A 23,538-nucleotide genomic window follows, 5' to 3' on the forward strand; every position below is an offset into this window, starting at 1 on the left:
GTTTTTCAGAACACATTTAAACATAGTATACACCTATAACTGAATTAATGCTAACCGGGGTGTAATGTAATTTCGATAGAAAAATAAATAGTATCCAGATTTGAAATAATTTGTTTTGGACTAATTATATTTCTTGTTTGTATTTTATGCGCGAATGAAAGACGATTGATACATATTAATTAATTATGTGTTAAAGTGTTCATTTGAATTTCTTCAAATAATAATAAAAAAAAGTATCAGAATATCGAAATCTGGTGAAATGTTTCTATAATTTTTATTACAATCATAACTAGTTTACAATCTAGCACAATATTAAATTTTTACTATTCAAAAATAAGTTTTGTACTGACATCTATACATTATATATAAAATATTTAATGTTTTGTAAAACGGAAATCTTTAACCTGATATTATATTAATAATCATACCATACTCACGAAATTAAATGTTCAAGTTAACTCTTTTTATATTAATATAATTTATTTAATTCATCAAACATCTGCTAATAATAAATTACGGGTAAATATAAATATGAATATTTTATGAAAAAATCGTAAAATAATAATGGAAGTAGAGGTAAAAAATCTCGCCGAAATAAGGATAGAGCTTTGGCAGCTCGTATTGTTTTCGATTTATTTGAAAACGGTGTCGCGGGGGTCGGTCTTATAAGGGTAAAATATTATTACGTTTCCACGTGACGCCTTCGCCACCGTCTCGTATTCGTCGGCGGCGGCGGTGGCGTGTATAGTGTATATAATGAAGGCTAGCGGGTGTACACTGTACGTATAGTGGCTGAGTGCGGCGGGTGGACTAGCGGGCGCAATCGGCGAACCGTGAATCGGCGTCTGTGGCTAATTCGCCGTAAACGCACGACGAGGTATCCTTGCCAGACTTGTCTCCTTGGATACAAGCTCGCCAGGGCTTTTGACGTCGGTCTGAAAATACCTGCCGACAGGTGAAAGAGTATAAATTGATTTCCCGACAGGAATTCGCTCTCTCTCTCCTATATACATATAATAGATACGGGTGCGAATATGTGTGTGTGCTTGGGGGCGAGAAACCCGAGTGCAGTGTGACGGACAAAAACGACGGCGAGTGATGGTGTATTATTATGGGTTGAAGAAAATATTTTATACGCTAGAAATATAATATAATATAATATATAATGACGGAGACGGCGGTGAAATGTCCCTCTGTCGAACGTGTCCGGTCAGTTTTCCAGGTGGACCTGCGTAGCTGACAAATTGCGTTTCTTTGTCCGCAAACCCTCGAAATTGTCATCCCCTGCGCACCGCGTCCACACGCGCATACCGCACGAACCCTTGACGATACGGCTGCACTCGTAGGTATGCATTATACGCGTTGTTGTTATGTTATTATATATTATACACACATGATAGTATATGTCATTGTGTGAGTGCTTCTGTGTGATTACGAGTGCGCGTATTTCGCACTAACAGTAATATAAACGTTTACATTTTTAGCGGTCGTCGACAACGATTGTTGTTGGTTTTCAATGCGCCGCTGAATTATGCGCGAGACAATAATATAATTTCTATAGGAATTATTTGTATTTATATCATACGCGTGTATTTTTCTATCGAATCAATATTATTATTGTTGATATTATCGTGGCTTTCACGCGGATTCCAAAGAATACGCCTACTGCACATTGTCTGCCGACAATACGCCCGCGCAAATATCGCAGCCACCGTCAATTTAATAATATATATACAGTGTGTAGAGTTGGATCTAGCGACTGTGGCCCCCCTCTGAGGTCCGAACAGACGCTGACCGAAAATAACCGTACTGGGGTGCATTATAAATTTATAATAATAATAATAATAATATTAATCAAAAACACGATTTTTTTATTTGTACACTATATTTTTGCGAGCATGTCCAAGTCGTATTCGTCGTGAAACGATGCTCTTTATTGTATGTATATATTATATTATTATTATAACGCGCTACTGCTGACAAACTAAGATTTAATGGTTTTTTTCCACTCCCGCGCGTCATTCAACGAAATTGAATTATTGTACTTTGCACGACACACAATACCTACTGCTATAGGACACCTACTACCGAAAACGTAGATGGGTCAAATGTATATTATCGACTGACATGTATATTTTACCGCGTCGTGTAACAGACATCCTGTTCGATTATACTAAACGAGTTCAGTATCATAAATTATTATACATAATATTATATATATATATATATAATAGAGAAATACTGTAATGCCGAATTCAATAGAACATATTGAAATAACTTAAACCGTTCACAGCCGCGATACTGAAGGTGGACCGATATTTATCGGTGGGTTTACTCAATGGGCAATAACTGTAAAGATTCGTAAGATTTCAAATATAATTACAAGATAAAATGTACAATAATATGTATTATGAATTAGACACTACTATATAATCTGTATTCTGTATGCTGTATCGTATCAGAACCAATAGTTAAATGACTGTAGTTCTAATCGATTTTTAGATCAATAGTTTCCAACACATGGGCCACGTATATAGGTATTCTATATTAGTCATTGGTGGACCTCAAAGAGTTTTTTACAAACTTGATGGTCCGCATAACTAAAAAGGTTGGAACCACTTCATTAGATTATAATAATTATTATTTATGGCTAAATAACGTAATAATCGTGATGTAAAAGTATATTTATTCATTGTTATATACTTGAATACAATATTGGATATTATGATTAAAAATGACATATACCTATAGGTAATAACTTATAAATATAAATATTATCAGCTTTATTGCGTAGTGACGCAAAGAAGTGCATCGTTTTAAAGAAGTGTCTTTAATACAGTTTAAAATAAAGCATTAAAATAAACAAAAGTTGTATAATATACAAAAAAAAAAATATGCTCCCTAAGACACCTGTTGAATGTCAGTTATACAGATATTATTTGTAAATATTATTTTTTTTTTTTACATAAATTAACATTTTATATTTTACAGTTATAATATTTAAAATAATCGAATGAAATATAAGTACATATAATATGATATATTATAATATTATAAATACTTGATTGGAGAATAACAATATTATATCAATAAACTCATAAATATAATTTAGTAATTGTTTTAAATACAACTGAGTAAAACTTAAATGTATATATACCGATTATTTTGTTTTTTATATTAATAGAATCAATTTGTGCAATGTATAAGTAATAAAATGGACCACTATTTGTTTGAAAATTAAATGCGTATTTATTAAAGAAACCGACATCACTTTAGATATTAAAGGGTCAAAAACCACAGCATTTTTGTTTAATTAACTGAAAGATAAATGTAGCTTTTTTTAATTACGATTATATAAATAATTATTTTTACAAGTGGACTAATACATTCTTTAACTAATTTATAGTTGCCTTTTATTTTACTGTTAAAGCTGTATATATTATATATACGATTAAAAAAAATAACTTAAACAAAAATGAAATGCAAGTTATTAAGTTAACTTTACTCATAATTTCTTGGTACATCACAGCATAGCTGAATATTCGTGAAAATAAGTTTTTAATATTTAAAATGGAATACAAAATATTTTTACACTAAAAGTTTTTAAAATAATTAACAAACTCGGTTTAATAAGACAATAATAATTCTCATTAAAACATTGAAAAACTAGTCGATGACTTAAAATTCCATTGTTTATTAAACAAAGTTAAAACTTATCTGGTGCTTGCTATTTTAAAGCAAATATAAATACAGAAAATCAATTAATCAACAAATTTATTAAAAAGTTATTAAAAAAAACTGTTTATTTGCGTTACTTTAACAAGTTCAATAAATTAAATAATATTATAAGTGATTTAGGTTTTATGTTAGATACTTTTTAAGTATAAAATTGTGTTTGTGTAAACATATGTAAATGTCTATGAAAAATAAAGTATTTATAGTATTTACTATAAACCTCAAATTTATACAAAATTAATGAATATTTTTTTGCATTTTATATTTTATATACATTATTAGTTTAAAAAAAAATTTGAATTCTGATTAGTTTTTTATCACAAACTCTCAATATTTTTCTATTATATAAAATAAGTCAATACTTTTATGATATTACCTTGACTAAAATAAATTATTAAAATAATAATATGTAAATATGTAAATATGTAATATCATATAGATGTGTATCCATATACCGTAATAATATAACAATGGTCATTTAAATATCGATCTGCGCGTAACTATTTTATCGGTTTAATATAATAAACTTAAATGAGTAAATTACATTAAACATTCGTACACCGGCGGCTTATGTCAAAAACGTGTATTTTATTCGTTTGCTAACTCAACCGTCTTGATTAATGTTCGGATTTGTTCTTTATTTATTTTTTTTTTTTAAACCAAGTGCGAAAGTCCTGTATAAATTATCGGTGTAGCTTTTTTTTTTTTAAATTTTATTTCGTTTTTTAGATTTGCATTCGTGAGGGAGCGTAAAAAGTATTAACAATCTTTCCCGTTGTTTCTTTAACGAAACCCTTTTGTCACGGTCGAACCAGACGATAATTATTATTTGGTCCTAACTTATATACATGTATATACGTATATAGGTGATATTTCCGAGGAAAACCCGAACGGGGTGGTGCGTGGCAATGGGTTAGTGGAATGATTGGTAAGGGGGTGAGTAGGGGGAAGAAAGGGTTTAGGTGGCACGCAATTTATCAGCCATTGCAGGGTTTTGAGCGATTAAAACACAAGCCGGCTACGACAACAGATGCGGAGGGACGGCGACGACGACGACGACAGAGAAAAGGAACGAACGATATAGCAACGAAGTATTGCGCATATATATACACATATTATGTGTATACTGTATATACGTAAATGGAGGAGAGTATAGTACAGCTATGCGTATATAAGTGTGTGTGTGTGTGTGTGTGTGTGTGTGTGTGTGTGTGTGTGTGCGGGCGCGTGAGAGCGAGAGAGAGTGAAAATGCTGATGGGTTCTAATCCTTCTACCAGGCTTTCTTCACCGCGTCTCACTCTCACACTGTGTATACATAGGTATGTATGTATATATATATGTATATGTATGAATATTTATACGCCATTCGTCGGGCTTAAGAGTGTCTTTAAACATTTCGTCGTCGTGTACTTAGCGCGTACTTTTGTGTCCCCGCTGCTGCGACGTATATAATATATACCCGGCGCGCATTAATCCGCGGAAGCCCTAATTTCGGCTGGCAAACTCGAAGTCGCGGAATCCTTTAGCTCGCCGCGCCAGCCACTTGCCGTTAAAACGCTTCCGGGTGCGTTAAAACGAGGTAGGACAAAAACAACGAAAGGTTGACAAAACGTACCACTATAAATTCTATATCATACTATATATATACGACATACGTCATATATAGGTCTCGGCGCAAAGGCCAACGAGCATTCCGTTTCGTAATATTTATGCTCTGCGTGCTCTACGTGCGCCGTCGTCCGAACACCTATAACTATATTATGTATGTATTATATACGTATAGGTATAACTATAAATTATATAATATATTTATATACGAACGCATAGATGCAAAAGCCACGGAGAAGTCAAATGTAAAGTCAGACATAGTCAAACTCGAAGAAATTAAAACCCGACACGACGTATCGTTTTTATGTAGGTACTTTAATAAATTAATGACGAGGTATTTAAACTCTCGTCTCGCATGTTCGTGTCGTATTATATTCGCACCGGCTCTCCGCGCGTTTTCATATTCATATTATATTTACCTAAAATTTTTTTTTATCCCGTCACATTCGAACCGTTCGTTCGGATTTGGTTGTATTAAACATTATCTGGGAGAGACGCGAACGTCAAGTACATAACGTGATAATCGTATTCACGAATAATTAAAACGAAAAAAAAGTGGTCACGTCTCGCGTGGGTTATACAATTTAATCCCTTCATTGTATCGTATAATATATAGTATACATACGATTTTCTACTCGCGACCACCATCATAACTTATTCGTCGCATTCTACTCCGTTCGGACTGCTCCCGCATTCACTGTATTATGATATTATAATACGACTACCGGCTATCACATTATTATTATTATTTTTATTATGTACACAGCGGTTATTACAAAATGTACGTATACGAGTGTGTACTTATATATAGGTATAGTATATATCTACCGAACTTCTTAGGTAATTCTCTCGTTTACAATCATCACCGTTTCAATGGAAAATTTCGAACGTGACCTGTCTTTATAAAGGGCTTCGTTTTCGAAACGTACGTAAAAAAATGTATAATATAAACCAAACATTATGGTAACATACCACATGGCGTAATGTTTTCATCACACGCTTTTATCGACCCCGAAATCACGCATCATATTACCTGTGTATATAATATAATAGTGTGTCTATTATACATAATACCTAACGCGTTCACAATACGCGAGCATTTCATTGTTGATAAATAATATTATGTTTAATTCTTGCAGTGCTATGTTATATTTTTAATGTAATCCATTCGATTCCAAATCGTATTTATGCAACTACACAAGTGAAAAATTGTCAAAATCACAATTGTTATACATCTCTATCCGAAAACTCCGAAATAACACAATCTTACGTTTTAATAATATTATTTCAGCATATTATACACGTCTGGCCTTAATAAATTCAATATAATATAAACTGTAGTTTATGCATTTAGATTATTTTAATTTTAAATAATATTCAAGACAAGAAATCTTTTTCATATATTTAATGTGCTATTTATGACGTTGTCATTCAAAAATTTAAAGTATAATTTTATGACTCTTATTATACATGTACGTTATATAATATAGTATATATTTTATATCTAGTACTGTCAAACAACTCTTAATATTTTATTTGTTAAAATTTGTGAAGGAATTATTTATATATAATTATTTTTAATAAAACATTTTGTAAAAGAAAATGTCAGTAAATAAAAATTCTTTAAACAAATTTTTTTCTAAAAATGTTCAATATTAATATTGTAAATTTTTTATTATACTTTGTTAGTGTTTAAACACTTTGTATACATGTATATATTTCTTTATAAAAATTGTATTAAACTGAAACCAATAGGCATCGTAGAATGTCTATAAAAATAAATATTAACCGTTTTTGCATTTATTGGATTTTTCTACTATAGTTACGTTAGATTTGTAACAAAATTGTATTATTACTTTATTCAATATATCTACATAATATTATAATAATATTAAGGATTATTAAAAAAAAAAAACATTTTAACATTGACATCTTTATATAACAGTTAAATAAAATAATATTCTTATATTGATAGGTACCCAAATTAAATTCAATTATAACTGATACAATTGTATTACTTACAAATATTTTTAACAGAATAATATTAATCTGTAGGTAATATATATATTATGACATATTTGTATTAACATTTAATGATAAAATACTTATAGTATTGATATAAGTATCGAAAATATTTACTATATTACAATTTATATAATATAATTATTTTTGCTTTATACAATAATTAATAATGTTATTTAGGAAATTTCACATATTTTATAAACACTGTTGAAATATTATTGGTTTGAAGGAAAAACATGTTAAAACTAAATTCTAAGCGTGCGATACTGACACCGATGGTTATAGAAAAAAGTTTGTACACGCAGAAATGATAAGTTGATCGGTGGTAAAGAGAAGGGGTCATACAAATGTCGGAATCTTGGTTCATACATTCGTCATCAACAACCCTTTTTTGAATGGATTTTGATTGCATTGTCGAGCGTCGTTCTGCAGATTGGGAAAAGTTATGGGAATAAAAGCGATCAAAAGTAAATAATATGAATAAAAAATGTATATAAATTCGTTACACGTGACCTAATAAATGTACGTAATAATATTATTGTAGTAACTATATATTTGAATACTTTTATGTGAATAATACTGGTCATTTTATAGTAGATAATACTTATTCGAAAAGTATAAAAAGTTTTTTGCGATTTAAGATGTAGTATAATTGCCCTTATTTTTTTCAAACCGTATGTCTGTTGACTGTTAGTAAAACCATTATCAACTTTTGATTGGCACCTTTTTTTATTTTCATTTCGTGAACGAAAGCAGAATATTTTTTATTAAGCATTTAAAAGTTTGGAGTGAAAGAAATAATATACCGTAACGTCTGCGGAGTACGCCCTTTGCCACTCCACTCTTCTCATATAAAATTAAAATATACATTAATAAATGAATAAAAATATTATCCGTGTATCTAATATGCGATACTTCTAAATTTAAAATTAAAAAAATATATATTATGCATTTATACTAATACTTATTGTACGTCGTCGTTTAAAAATCAAATTATTGAATATGTAGTTAAATGAGCTACTGCAGGTTTTAGCAACGTACACGCATGAATGAAAAAGACTTTTTAAAATGTTTGAATTGCGTATACAATATGTATTTACCTTAAAAATAAACCCGTGTAATTATTAATTCTTAAATAGAAACGATAATATCTGTTGTTAAAACAATCCTTAAAATGTATCAAAAAAAGAAATGTTCTTATGAACAGAAACAAATAAAACTGATTTAATCAATTTAAAATAATGTTTAGAAGTAGTTTATATTATTATTTGTATTATCTATCTTTATAGATATATCTATATCCATTAAAATAATACAAATAAATATTCAAACTTATATTTTATTGTAATATCATACCTTAAAAAAAAATATGAAATGTATTATTTACCAAAATTCAAGACAAAAATTATAAGACTATTTTAACAAGAATCACTAAAATATGCAAGTACTTTTAAGTATAACTTTTTAAAAGTTTGTATTTTTTATACATATATAAATAAGTGGGATAGGGTTGAAAATAAAAATTAGAAAAATATGAATCAACCCCCCGCATCCCACTTAGAACACTGAGTATAAAACGTATAATCTATTGTGATAATATTATTAGGATGTTTAGCTGCTGCAGCGAGAAGACGCGATCCGTTGCGGAATCATATTATTTCGCAGTCGTTTTACCGCGGTAAGCCGGAACTCTGACGGCGCGAAGACCCCGCGTTTGTGTGGGACAGGAAGTGCAAATAATAGCAATAATAATGTTATTATTATGTTATTGAATTAGACGGTGGTGACGCACCGTAAATAGACCGGCTCGGAACGTACAATTCACGACTCACGAGCATATGAATACGTATATATATAGGCATATACACGAGGAATCTAATTTGCCATCTCTGGGTCCCGCGGCCTGCGTCATTTGTACGAATTAAGGGGTGCGAGTGTCGGCTATCGGGGAACGTACGTACATTTTGTATTATATTATATTATATGTACCTATATAATAATATTATAATAATTCTCGATGGCACCGTAAATTACCTATATAATACGGTATAGGTACGTTTTACACGCGTCTATGTATGTGAAATATAGTAATTTATATCTATAATATAATAAATGTATGTCATATATATATATATACACGGACGAGAAGCGCTCATATTATTATCTTTGTACTGCACCTCTACACGCAATTGGTCCTTAAAATAATAATAATTTTCGATGCCACCGTGTATCATATGGTGATATAATATATGGGCACGTTTTATATACGCGTCTATATGTATAATATTTCAAATAGTCTACGACATACACGATATACATAGACATACATCAGTGTATGTTCGTATACTATAATAATATATTATAATAGTTGTATGTAGTATTTTCGGTCCTATTAATAATAATAGTTATTATTATTATTGATGCAACCACGATCCTGACCAAAAGTTAAAACCCCATCGACTTTGTCCAAAGATTTGGTGAATTATGCTCAAAGTTAGCCAATAGTTTGTTGAAACTTTTGTGTCCATTTTTAAAATTTGTAAATTAAACGGTTATTTGGAAAGACCAAACCGATCTCTAAATATTCTCTGCGGTAATCAAACGTGCTCATACCCAGAAATCACAATGTTGAAAGTCCGAGGCTCATCCTATCCGAGAAACTGACAAACGAATTCTTATAATATTTTGATACTGATTTGAACTTTCTAGACTAATAACACATTAAGGGTGGAGTAAAATCTTCGAAATATGCCATAATTTGCACTTGAAAATACAAATATGCAAATTCTCACAAACTTTAATAGACAAAATTTTGAAACAAAAACTCATCCACACACATCACGCTACTATTTTTAAATAATTTAATTTTATATATTATAAATACAAAAAATAACCCTTTGAGAGTCATCTGCTTATGGATAAATTCGTATGAATCGTTCAAAATCGGCATATAGAATTGACACAATAAGTCGGTGACTTGTAAAAAAAGTTATTTTACGAGAAGAGTTATATTAAGTTAAGACATATGCTACTTTTAGAATCAGAACAGGTTTAGTGATGCATTGAGTGTTCCTTTTGTAGTAAATGATGTTATATCGAAATATATCGATGCAGACGAAAATTATATTATATTATATTTTATCAGACAAAAAATATATATTTTTTATTAAAATAATGGTGTGACACATATTATACTTAATTTAAAACTATTTTACACTACAATACAATGAAGGTGCATTATTTTACAAAAAATGTATAATTTTATCAAATATGATGTACCTAGGTATAATATTTGATTCATTATTATGATTTATGGTTATAGAAATCGATATTCTAAAAACAGAATAAATAAATAAATGCTTTTAAAGAATACAGATTAATGCACTAAAAATATTACAAAGTTTAAAAAAAATCTCTTAAAGATTGTTCTTACCATAATATGTTATATAAAAATGATTAAACAAAAATCATCGTATTATTTAAATTTACCTACGCGTTGTAGCGTTACCGTAAATGGTTTAAGTCATAAATAAAAAAAATCTACCTATATATTATAATTTATAATATTGTATTATATCGAATAATATTACAAGTGAAAAAAAATTATTTTTTAATGTTTTACTTTCAGTGATAGTTTATGGTAAATGTTTATCAATTGTTATCCATTATTATAAAATATACAAAAAATTTACTCAAAATATTAAAATTTAATAAAAAATGATTTGGTGGATGAAACGAATTTTATGAGACCACGTCTCAGGATATGTGGATGTCTGTTATTTATGATTCGAATATTATACTCATGTCCAACTGCAAACACTTATAGACAACCTACTGCCTGTCAGCGATACTCTCGCGTTGTGTTATGTTTAAAAATACCATTGCCGATTTCCTTGCTGGTTCATACATTATTTCAAAGAAATCAGGAAAGTACGAAATTCAGATGATTTATGGAAAAAGATCGACAAACACGTGTAAACCGCCCCCGACTTGTCGGAAAATATTGCGTCGTCGCAGCGTGTATTATCGTCTTCGGAGTGGTACGAAAACGGTTTTCCAAAACAAATGACCTGTGCGAGTGTGCGTGTACACATAACAATACAATATACGTACACACCGCGTGTGTAATACGACTGTAGACCGGAATTCCGGACAGAGGGTTGAGAGCGTATTATGCACACGTACGAGCGCGGCGTTTGACAAATGCGGTACGCGCGCATTCCTAAATCGCGGCCCCGAAATAGTCTCCGGCGCGTATTGCACGCCACCGCTGCGGTGAAATATCGTCTTCGCCGTATAAAAACGGAATTAATATTATTAACTGCGGCTGGTTGCCGGATTTCAAAGAATCATATAGGCAAGCATGGTGAACATCGGAATATATGATACAATGATAAGTATGTAATATGATTATTACGCTTCTTGTTAATATAATTATTCGGCTGTATAATAATTATATTTTTACGAATTTAAACCATCGCCGTCGCCGTTCTTCAATCATCATCACGGTCCTAGGATTCTATGTCCTCTTAATTTGTCACTTTCGCGGAGTTTCTGATTTCTTATTTTATCATCTTTCCGTCATCCCATTTTTGGTCTTCCCCTATAGGCTATGTAACGTATTTTATCTATAAATTTTAGTTCGATTTTTGTTCTTGCACTACGTTCGCGATTTCAATTTTTCACAGTGACCAATCCACTGCAGTCTGTCATTTGATCCGCTATCGCAATCACTGGGCCACTTATTATCTTATTTGATGCATTATTTTGGAATTTTTAAATTTTTTTCTACTCTTACAGTGACGGGCTTTACTTCACGTCCATTTAGGCTGCCTTAGGTCATATTATGGATATCATGTATACCGTACACATATAACCTGGTCCTGGTTACTTCTTCTATAAAAAACAATTTTGATTAAAAATTTAAATATTTATCTAATGTGAAGTATATTTTCTTAACTATGCCTATGCGTAACATAATATATGAGTGAGCATCCATTATTAATATCAGTAATATTATAGTCGTTCCTAAATACTTTAAATACTTTTAATACTTGACACTTATATATACTTCAAAAAATATTGTTTCATTATAAACGCTTGTCATAATTTATTGTTTCACAAAAATAATTATAAATTACCACAATGTAGGTAAATGTAATGGTAAGGCAGAAATATTATATTTAATTTGTCTTATGAGACAATTCATTCACGAAACCACGCCTTTATGGAATGACAATTTCAATTTAATATTCGCTTGGAAGTTGGTTTCTTTCTCACGTACGTTTAAATATTAGTTAATCGCGACAATAAATCTTATCTGTGTGCTTGTACGTTTTCCAGATGTGTCCTTTCGTATCTTTTTGTATTATTATTATTAGGTAATTTTAAAGTGAAGAACCTATAAAAACGCATACGATCGCAAAAAATATATACTTCCCATCCCCGCTTCATCACTCAACATGAATTCCCCGAATACGTAATTTTTTGAAATGATGCTTATTTCGCGTACCTGTACTACAATCGAATAAAAACTGAAATAAATTTCACGTGCTTTTACGTGGCGAACTGTCCCGTGAACATAATACGGCTGTAGGTATACAAGCGATTACTTTGCGAGCGAACTGCTGCCATAAAAATACCCTGCAGCCTTCCGTGTTAAAGATGCGTAGTGTTTCTTCTAAATGGTTTTCTTCCTGTAGATGTATATATTTTTAAATATTATTATACTGAGCCCGGTTGTCGGTATACGCGTGGTTAAACGTAATATAATTTATAACGTAAACGGTGAAAAAACAAATGACGTTTTTTTTCACGCGCGACCCTCGAACTATTACGTAAAGCGTTCACGCGACAACAATATTATATTATATATATACATATATATATATATAATAGTGTTGTATTCCGCTTAAGTCGAAGCGAACGGAGGCGGGAAGACGAAAAATAACATTATTCAACCTCTGCAGCCGTTTAAATTCGCGTCCCAATCGCAGACTTCGGGTCCCGCAAACTTTCAACGCGTAACAGCTTGCAAACCCCGTTCGTTAAAAATATTATTTTGTAAGCAGCAAGCGAGAGTCAGTAAAATCCACCATGGTAAAAGAAAAAACAACATAGGTATTTTGATGGTTTTCAGTGTAAAAAACGTCCGATGAAACTTATAAATATAATATTGTTATTATTGATGCTTTTTAAAATGAATTATCTACGGCCCAGAATTAGGTATAATAAATGCCGAAATAATATTCTATGTTTATGTAAGCAATAATATTATATTTTTTATTTTTAAGTCGATGTCAGCGCACTGTTTGTTTTATATTTTCTTAACTCACAAATAACACATTAAACTAACGTTATCAATGCAAAACTGTTTTACAAGTAAGCTTAAAGCTAACACCAACCGAGAAAAAGTTAAAATATACTATTTTCGAGGTTCAAAATATCGTTTTGTCTTAAAGAGTTATGTATCTATCTAAGTCATAAAAAATATTTTAATAATTCATAAGTCAAATAATACATGAAAATGAAAACGATTTGGCGAATCTATACAAATATTATTTTCTATAATGTCTGTGAAAAGTTATTTTTTTTCAAGTTTTTTACTTAAAAATCATACAAACGAAAAAATGATTTTGCGTGAATGAGTTTTAAGTATAGAACAGAGAAAGTAAACAAATAGTGTGCTGATATCCTCAATACATCATGTAATCGAAATTAATGTAGAATGTAGTTATCACTTTTCATTACGTAGGTATATAATATATTAATATGGAATTAATTGATTTTTCATTGTGCGGAAAAATATCATTATGCAAGCTTAAAGTTAATTGCATTACGTGCACTGACCAAATAATTACGACATTTTTATTTTAGTATAGTCTAGTAGACCAATGACGAACTAAATTTTGGAAAATGGACGTCAAAAACAGAGCGAAAATAATAAATTTACGTCGATTGAACAATATTGAAAAGTAATCAAAATTATATAAACATAATTTTAATTATTACTGTTCTGAAATAACTATTGTTTTCATACATTAAATATTAATATTAATAATAATTAAAATTTCATTGTTATTATTTATTGGTAATAAGTTATTAACTATATTATTATTGTTATTTTGTTTCATGCACAAAGGCAATAAACTGTATTGTCGTTGTTCATTATGTGTTATTACGAATATTTCATTATGATAACAATAATGTAATAAAATGATATTGATAAAATAAAATAAATAGCTAAAATAATTGCAAAAATTTGTTATTTAAAAAAACTTCCAATTTTTAGTTGAAAGCATCTAAGACTTTAAAATGTAATGCAAAGTTCCTTGTTAATTGCGTTTTTTTATAACACTGCAGAGTGCAAAACGCGAAGAACATAGTTTAATTTACAGAGTATACTTATAAGTATGATTATTGCTTGAAATTCAAATAATCAAAAAAATAATACCATTTAAAATAATAATAATATATTATTCAGTTTATGGTGTATGGCTTCGAGATCGATGTAACATTGAAATTAACAATTACATGATATTGTATAATAATTATTAAACATTTGTAATTTTTATTTAATAAATTCAATCATATACTATTTAGACTTGGGTTAGGTTAGGGTACATTCAATTTTAAATTCTTGTCTCATTTCTTTCTGTACCCGTGTTTTTATTTATATTATTTAAAATCAAATTTCTAATAATAATTCATGTTTAATATTATATAATATACATTAGAATTTATAAGTTAAAATGAATCATTCAAATTTATTATAAATCATAAATTATAAATTCGTATAAAAACAAAAATTTAATTTTTATGAAGCCAAACTCTTCATTTACGCATATTTCTTTAACTAATTTCAAATTACAAGTAACTACAAGAAAGGGTTAAACATCTTAAATAATTTTGAAAACTTTTAAATCCCCAAGTACTGCCCTAACTATCCACACTTCTAAAGTATTTTTATCAAAGTTTCCACAGCTTGTCTTCTTCATTTTATCAAAAGTTGAGTGTTATAAACTTTATAAATATATAATACACCTTATTAAATCACGTTAAAAACAGAATTAACTTAATTTTAGTTAATGTCATTGCTAAATACTAGGATACAGTTAGTCGAAAGATCTTTTTATCATTACTGTAACTACTATAACTATGATACTAATTAGAGATTTATATGATATGATATTTAATAATAAATATGAGCCACTTCTATATAACTCTAAAAATTATAATCATCGCTTGGATACTGTATTTTTCTAAATATTATTTATATATTTTATCTTTATATATCTAAATTATTTATTTTCTACAAACTGCTTAGTTAAAATTATTATTGTATTATTAATATTATAGTAAAATAACAGAAATATTAATGATTAATAAAATTCATTCAAGACACGAAAATAAAATTGAATCTTTTGTACCGACTTTATTTTATAGTTATCTATGTTTAATACATAAACCACGTCTAAAACAGGTACTTAGGTATGTATTTAATTTGTAAAATTTTTTTACAAAAAAATAGAATATTCGACATACACGTGCAATTCTAAACGCTTGACTTAAAGTATAATTGTAGTTTAGGTATATTGTACAATATTCTTTAGTGTCTGCTTTAGAGATATTATAAGAATTCATTACTTGTCTTTTTCATAAATGTATTGGCGACGATAACTGAAAAATCTTACATAACAAGTCACAAGACAAAAATATATGATTAAACTCGAAACGGGAATTAACTATAATATTATGTAACTGAAATGCAATAATAAACAAAGTCTTGCAGGGAAAATCTAAAACAAAATCAAAACGTACATAATATACTTCAAAAGAACGTCGTTTAACCTGTAGAATATTGCATATTTACAATCCAAAGACTCGGTGGTACAGCGAACCGAATAATTTTAAGTATAACGATATTACATTATAGCCGATCAAACTACATATTTTAATCAAATTGAAAACCGTACGGCTTACACGCGTATTTATGTGACGTGTACGACGTAAAGTCGTAACACGTTGCTTTTGAAGGCTGCACACGGAGACGACGGGACTACGGAGTACGAGAAGTCCAGAAAAGGGAAAAATCAGTTTAAAATGCTGCAAAGGGCCTGTTCTCTGATCAACGGTGCCGCCGAGCCGAGGCAAACTTAAGACTCGTTAATGAAGACAAACAGACGTGTAAATAGCGATACGGCGGTGCGCTTTGTATATATAGCAAACGCTAAGCTCCAATAAACTTTTGTGAGCTATAAAACTAGACGGGATCCGTGCGCGGGGAGTGTACGGCGCTGAAACTGCGTTTGCAATGCACGTTAACGGGCGGTGTACATCGGTTATTAAACACCCCCGAAGACATTCCGTAGCCAAAGGGCGGGTGGTGTATATAGCGTCCTACGACGGCCATAATATTATACCGGCTAAACCGGCGATGTGTGTTGTGTGCAGAATATCGGTAAACCCGAAAGCGGCATAACGAATTTTCGTTACTATATAACTTATATATAAATATAAGTATACGTTTATTTTTTTCAGCAGTTAGGGTCGCTATTATAACCTGTAGATTAATGTGCGTATAGGTATAATATTGTGTGGTAAGAAATCTGACAATATACCGTTCGCGAGAAGTTGCGGTTTTCAACTTTGTTGCGAACAATTTAATTAAAGATTGAGAATCGAAAACAATCGTGGAGCATTATGACACAATATATAGCAATATTTCACGCGATATTGACACGTTGATTACGTACTTTTTAAGTAAACGCCAAACAAACAGACAGAGTGATAGAAATAACAAATTACAACAAAGGTTTCGGGCTACAGGCAGGGGTGGATTTATGAGGAAACATATTATTAGGCGGTTGCATAAAGGGTGAAAAATGTATAGGTGCACTCCAGTGTTAAAAATTTTGCTATTGTAAATATTGTGATATTACAATTATTTTCAAAAATAGATTAGGTTTAAAATACGCGCCACCTAGCGGCAGAAAATATTTATATCCAATATTGATTACACATAGTACAATAATATCAGGTACCACAGCAAACAAATTGTTTCCCAGATCAATTTTTGTCATATTAACTTAGGACTTTCAATAGAAATATTGAATATTATACATCGCTAAAAGTCGATTGAAAATATTGATTTTCATTGTTTCATCTTTTGTCTGTTTAGTAATTAAACAATAAGACTTAAAAAGTCAACACGTCATATACTATCCTATTATACAACGCTGTATATCGTTTTTAAGAATTTTTAAAAACGAAATTCATAATAATTTACCTATACAAATTTATGTTTTATTTTATCACTACTCGTAATGTCAGTTATATAATTTATTAAACTCATACTTAAAGAATTATAATAAGAGAGCAGCAGGCGTAGTTAACATAGCACAGTCGAAAACGATATAATACACTTAATATAACTATTACTAACTATAACATGTCTTACAATTTACAAAGCGTTATTTTATAAGTACTGTCCCATAGATGATAATCACAATACTCTTATTATCTAAACTGCTGATAATCGGAATTAAATTAGTATAGTTATATGGAAAAAACCAGATCACAACTTATTTGTAGGTATATTACTTATCGCAATTTCATTTCTGAAATTCGTATGGAACTTCGTACACCTCCTACAATTTTCACTGTGTTGTCAAACGATACCATATTTTACGAGATTGTTTCAAGGCCTTTGAAAAATAGTACGACATGATAATGATATGTCGTAAAATTTCTAAGTTAGATACTCACGTATTTCACACACTTGTATGTTTCATTCATTATTTGTTGTCATATATCGACAAGTCGACAAATGCGAATAGGGCATAATAGGCGCGTAGTTGACGACTTCGAGGGACGTCGGAAGAGCAGCTAAGAACGGAGAAATTTTCCTGCACGACACTATATACGTAATATATTATTGTTATGTATACCTACGCGTCCGGTCATAGAGATGCAGTGTGTGGTGGTGCGAGTCGAGAACGCGTAATGAACCACGTGAATCGCCGTTATAATAATTGGTCGAGCGCGGCTCAGAGGTGGCTGGTGAAGGGATGGCTGACTAAGTAGAGGGTAGCTGACAAGATAGCCACCCGACGACTGTACGACGACGGCCGGGTGGCATTACAAAGTGGTGTCCTGGGAACCAGATTGGATATATGGGGCACCGCCGGTGATGGCGGATGAGAGATTCTGCGGTCTTCAACTATATAGTGCGCCGCTGCTGCTACTGCTGCCGCCATATCCATAGGCCTTAAATTAATGAACGGCATCAACCCGTACCGGCACCGTTATTTATACGCGTCGGGAGACTTTCCCTGCAGAGTTCAACGCCTCGTCGTCCCGTGTACGCTGCTGGTGCCGGCGGGCGATGTTTCCCCGATTTATGGCCGGCACCCGTTGAAAGCGATAAATCTATTTACCACCAACCTTATACGAGATACGTGTATATATCCGTATAATATATAGGTACGTGTGGCCCAGGACGGACTCTCGTCGACGACGATGATCCGCGGTCTGCAGACCGTCCATGTAGTATAGCAAAGTGCACTTGCAGTCGCAAAGCCCGTGTTCACTGCTAATATTTTTAAACTTGTATGTTTTAAATAGTGAATATATCTAGAAAACTGTACAATATTATGTAAGAAGTGCTTTAATATAAAAAATTGTAAGTAAGTATCTATAATTATCTATTGTTTTTAAATTACACACAAAAAAAAAATCGATTTCGTAAAATACTCGTTTTCCGTGGAATTTTTTTAAATATTTTTCCTAGTTATTTTGAAAACTACTGAAAATTTTTTTGAACTCAATTGTACCTTTAAATTCAAACAAATATACTATAAATAGTAAAATATTCTTATATTGTTTCATAGTATATGCATATTAATGTGAACTACCGCGAAGAAATCGTAACAATTTTATTAAAAAATCGCTGTTCAATCTACCAATACAGAACATGAACTGCTAAGGTTAACCAAAATAACTGCAATAATAAAAGCCGAAACTGAAAAACACTTGAACCGTAGATTCGCAGCTTTTAAAAATTGGTGAAGAAATTTACAAAACTCAATTCTTGGTGATAATATTACGTATAGTGTAATATCGTCTTTATAACGCACGTCAGTATTAGTAAATTGAACGAAAGTTCAGTGAAACGTATAGATACGTGGTTGAGGGTATATCCTCGATAGAAAAATTTCAAGGTCGAAAATGAAAACGCGTAAATCAATATCTTCGTGTTTGTATAATGTATCTGTCAAAAATATGCCCCCGTATACAATGTCCTTAGTCGTTGATGGTAAATCGCCCGAGAAACAGTTATATATATATATATATTATGTTATTTGTGTCCAGTGATCTTTGCAGATTCGTAAGATAGTCTTAATCGACTGATTGGCGACGTTGTCCGTACAGGAAATCCGTTCAAGGATGAATAGTGATCAATGATTTTCACGGAGGTATCCTCCTACTCTTGCGTGGAACATCGTTTTCATCACACGACTTATACGTTCTCGCATGGCTGATTTCATCGTCAACTTATCGTAACGTACTATATAATTATATAGTATTACTTAATTGTCTATTATTAGTTAACGAACAATGACCAAATACAACAGAACCGTTTAAATAAAATATAATATTATTCTTAGGACTTTTTCTGATTTTATTTCAAACATATAATATGTATACAATTGTCCGTTATGTTACCGACTTTTATTTTTCAAATAATGTCTCTCTAACAAATTGCTTTATATATAATTATTTAAAACTTCGTCGCTCTGTGAAGTAATTTAATTACGCTTGTTCTATAACTTTATCAGAATCTATATTATTGGATATTTTTTGTTAGACACTATAAGAACCGTAAGCATAAAAACTTTTAATTGCATTAAACGAATTTCGCTATTGAGTTTTAATAACTTTTCAAATCGAAAATGATCACAACTGTGTTTCTTTTAGTTTGAAAATAAATATTTAAGCAAGTGTAATAAACCAGCCCACATAAATAATCTCCAATTTCCCGATATGATTCCAATTCACCCCTACGCATAACTATTAATAGTTATCTATTTAATGTATTATTATAACATAGGTTAGATAACGTAGTTTATGTTATGTAAGATATTATATTTTACATTGGTACTTATTTAGATTTTTTATACTTGTTTAGTTTAAACTGTATTAATCATCTTATGAAACTATGAACATTTTAATTTATACTCTGTCCGCCCCTCCTTGCTTTATCTAAACTGATGCCCTTTTTCTATATTGTATTATATATTTTAATTCCGATGCCGAGATTTCGCGGCGCGATAACGATATTATATTATATATTATATTAAAACGTTTAAAACTAAACGATATACATATATAATATATATATAGCAATGCTTACGAACCGTTCTCATTGCTATTCCGAGGGAACGCGGGCGGAGGTAGTTTAAAAAGAAACACTTTGGTTATCAGAAGTGAATTTGCAGATTAAAAGGGCCGCCACCGTGGAAAGAACAAGATAACTCCGGGTTCCGGTAACAAAGCGGCAGGGAAAAAAGTAGTCATCGGCGATGAGGGCAAAAAGCGGTGAGCGGGAGACGGATGAAAAAAATAAAAAGGCAAGCAACAAAGGTAATTCGACTCCCGAACCGGGGGTTAAATAATGATGAGAAGGTTTTTTTCCCCATCTATCTGGCCAAGATTTCTCTGTCGGATCTTCGTCCGGGCGGTGGCGGTGGTGACGGAACGGCGGCGGTAGTGGAGGAAGTGAGAGGTCATTAGCATTCGGAGGTCGAATAAACAGGGGCAAAAAAACAGCGACGACGACGAGGACGACGGTGTACGGATAATCTTGTAGTTTTTTTTCGGTGAGAAAACAATTTTGAATCCCTAAACCGATTTATTGATAAGAATGGTTTTTAATTTAAACGACACTGGTTAACAATGGGGGTCCCCAAATCTAATTATTGAATCGCCGTACGACAAATGAGATACAGCGAAAATGCTTGAGATCCACCGGAAATTGTTCGTATTTCAATTATTATGCCGGCGACAGTAGGTTTTAACAATGATTAATTCTCATTGTTCTGGGCTCTGGCTACGTTTAATATAACATGATTTTATGTGAATTTTTTTTTCTTTTATGAACACATTAATATTATACTACTGATGACGTTCAATTGTACTTTTTGAGATTGCTTTAAGGCGTAGGAGAGGAGTATAATATTTTTCAATTAATGTAGAAATTATTTATGGTTGATAATAGCTTATATAGATTTTTAAATACGATCACAACTGTTTTGTTTAACTAATACTTTTTTTCATGAGTAACTCACAAACCAAAATTGGAAAATATTTTCACGTATTTTTTTATATATTATCCTTTTCTAAATATTTCATGAAATATGGTTTTGTTTACGCATAAAACACCAGTCCAATTCAAAAATAAACCATCATAACACAATATAATACGTAAATATCATTTAGTATGTAATTATATTATGTACTACTTATTATTATTATGTTATATTAATTTTGTTTTATTACAGCTTAAAAAATATTAGGTATTTCCTGGATGTTAAGTTTTTATTTAGCTTTAAATTATCTAACTGATTTACTTTAGAACTATCAGTATAGATATTATCAATATTTTTTAAACAATTAAAAAATAAAAAGTTCTTGAAGTGTATAGTCAACTATTTTATAAGCAAATATTAGTAATCTAAAGGTCATTGTCTAATACTACAATTGTGAAACTGATTTTTATTTAATTTATATCCTCCATGTTAATGAAACAATGTTTAATAATATATAAATTTATTACTGTTATTCTAACTAAAAGTTCCCGCAAATAAAATATAATATCTCGGCTCTTAAAATAAATATCTACATTTTCTATTGAATACAAAATTATTTAAATTTAATTCTCAATCCAAAAGTAATATATATATATTATCATAGAATTTTGACTAAAATATTAATTTAGATATTGGTAGATACTTAATAGTTAATAAATTCTTAAATAGGTCAATCTTATAAAATACTATAACATTTATGATATTTTAAAGTTTTAAAGTTACACTACTAGGTATTCATATACATGAATTAAATATTAAATGTATACATTTTAGAATTAGAATATTAACTCTTTAAATATTTCAACATGCTTACTGCAAAATTTAGAACATCTATAAAACAAGTGTTGAGTATGAAGGTTCATAAATAAATCTACTGTCACGTATAATTTTAAACACTTAATGTTTAGATTTTTATAGATAGAAGTAATTGTTTAACAACGATATACTTTTTTTATGTACTTTTTAAGTATTGTAAATGACAAATTGTCATTAACTTAGAAAATAAATGTTTTTAAAAACTAATATTTTTTTTTTTAGCTGTGGATAATATTAGAATGAAAATCTACTTTTAAACATCAGAGATGTTGTAACTGAACATATCATAATATACATACATGTTTTCTATAATATTTTATGTAAGCAAATTGACATTTGTTTCGAATAAACGCGCATATATTATACACTCTGAATTATCAAACGGAAATAACATGATTTTAGACTTAAGCGGTGAGATAAAATAGTTGTTTGGTCCCCCAGCTAAATGTAAATTATTTTATTCCAAAAACGATTCTGAGTGAAGTTCTGTTTACCCAAGCCGTTGTTGAAGAACAGGCGTTTGCTTACGTTTATTTACAGTTTTTTTTTCTATTTCTGTTGTCATGAGTTCTTTGATGACTATTGAGAAATTGGAAATGACCTTTTTAAAGTTTGAAGTTCATATTGAAGTGTTAAATTTTCAATGAACAAGGGTATAGAAAGAAACTTTTTTAGTTTTTCACTATTCCGAAAGTTTGCCCGAAAAACAATATAAAAATATAAAACACATCATTGTAAAAATGTGTATTACGACTCTTCCCACATTTGCTGTCTAAAATTAGAGATAGTTAGAAAAAACAAAAGTAATTTGTATAAAATGTCTTCAAGTTCATTATTTTTATTCATATTCATTAAATATTCTAATAGATATTTAAAATTAATCAAAATAATTTTCACTACATACCTATAGAAATACAACATAATATAATTTATAAAAGATGACATATTTGAAGATCATTTATACAACAACAAATACCATTAACATTT

General features: G+C 30.3%; 1 pseudogene; it reads right to left on the bottom strand.

Annotated features, from left to right (window-relative positions):
• Nucleotides 1–663: 663 nt before the first annotated feature.
• On the bottom strand, nt 664–6,303 carry LOC113548342 (annotated as a pseudogene).
• Nucleotides 6,304–23,538: the final 17,235 nt, after the last annotated feature.

The sequence above is a fragment of the Rhopalosiphum maidis genome, chromosome 4 (assembly GCF_003676215.2).
Source record: "Rhopalosiphum maidis isolate BTI-1 chromosome 4, ASM367621v3, whole genome shotgun sequence".
Classification (NCBI taxonomy): domain Eukaryota; kingdom Metazoa; phylum Arthropoda; class Insecta; order Hemiptera; family Aphididae; genus Rhopalosiphum; species Rhopalosiphum maidis.